The sequence below is a fragment of the Malus sylvestris genome, chromosome 3, assembly GCF_916048215.2.
Source record: "Malus sylvestris chromosome 3, drMalSylv7.2, whole genome shotgun sequence".
In the NCBI taxonomy this organism is placed as follows: Eukaryota; Viridiplantae; Streptophyta; class Magnoliopsida; order Rosales; family Rosaceae; genus Malus; species Malus sylvestris.
The window spans coordinates 14,833,291-14,834,855 of NC_062262.1; the positions used below are offsets into that span (position 1 = coordinate 14,833,291).

A 1,565-nucleotide genomic window follows, 5' to 3' on the forward strand; every position below is an offset into this window, starting at 1 on the left:
CTTTAGATAGAGTTTGCATGAAGTCCCTCAATTGCTTGTCTTTTGCTTTTGGCTTCAAACATTCTGGATATGGAATTGGGGCCTCATAAACATGTTCTGGGCATTTCTCTGTTGCTGGATTGTTTTTGGGTAGTTGTTGTTCAGCAGCAGATTCTGTAAGTTTTTCAGCAGATTCTGCAAGGTTTTCTGCCAAGTGGTCTTTACTTTTTGCATTCTCACGATTATCATAACTTTTACCACACCGCAAAACTCAAACAGCACTACATTCTTCTGAACCCCATGGATTAGGGACTGTTTGGCTAGGAAAATTTCCTTTCTCCCTTTCTGTGATATGACTTGCTAACTGGCCAAATTGCTTTTCCAGATTTTGAATTGAAGCTTGTACATTCTGCATATTCTGATCATTTTTGTCTATGTACTACTTTGTAGATTGCATAAACATTTGGAATGTATCCTCCAAAGAACGTTTAGGCTGCACAACTGGCTGCTGTATATGATTTTGTTGAAAAGGCTACACTTGCTGGTTTCCACCCCACTTCATATTTGGGTGATCCCTCCAACCTGGGTTATAAAAATTAGAATATGGATCATTTCTGGGTCTTTGAAAATTGTTGAATGCATTTACTTGTTCTGCCACATGTTCTGGATAAGCGTCTTTATGTGGGCAGCCCATAAAATCATGATTTGGCATGCTGCAGATGCTACAAACTGCTGCAGTAGGCTGCTGTACAGCAACCTAATGCACTGGTACTGTTATTTTATGCAGAAGCATGTCAAATTTTGAGTTAAAATTTTCAAGTTTTTTTCTCCATTTTTTCGATTTGAGCAGATACATGTGGAGTTCCAATTGACATATAAAAAACACCTCTAGTTTGTGTCTGGTCCGTTGCCCATTGTTGTGTTTCTGTAGCCATTTTCTCAAATAACTGAAATGCTTGTTGAGAATTTTTATCTGAAAATGAACCTCCGGATGATGCATGCACATAACTTTTGGTAGTTGGATTTAAACCCCTGTAGAATATTTGCATTCTTGTGTCCACATTAATATCAACATGAGGACACTTCCTGAATAAATCTGAAAATCGCTCCCAAGCTTCATGGAACTCTTCATTAGGCTTTTGAACAAAAGATAGAATTTTAGTTCTTATGTCAAGAGTCTTGGATGCTGGATAAAACTTGCTTAAGAACTTTTCGCTTAACTGTGCCCAGGAAGTGATGCTCCCAGATAGGAGTGTAAAAAGCCATGTTTTCGCCTTGTCTTTTAAAGTATAGGGAAAAAGACGAAGCTTAATAGACTCTGCAGAAAACCCTCTAACCAAAATATTCTTGCAACCCATCAGAAATTCGGTAATATGCATGTTAGGATCATCATGAGCTAGTCCATGAAAAGTAGGCAATATTTCCAACATGTGATGTCTAATCTCAAAAGTATCACCTTCATCTTCTAGATAAACAACGCAACCTGGTAATTCGTTAGCATGGGCTGCTAATGTTTGTCTCAAAGGTTGCCCAGCTTCGGGCATAGCAAAAGCCATTGTTTCTTCGCTTTCTGAAACGCTTAAAAA

The 1,565-nt window shown here is 38.3% G+C and overlaps 1 pseudogene; it reads left to right on the forward strand.

Annotated features, from left to right (window-relative positions):
- The first annotated feature begins 1,044 nt into the window (after positions 1-1,044).
- Positions 1,045-1,150, forward strand: LOC126617523 (small nucleolar RNA R71; annotated as a pseudogene).
- Positions 1,151-1,565: the final 415 nt, after the last annotated feature.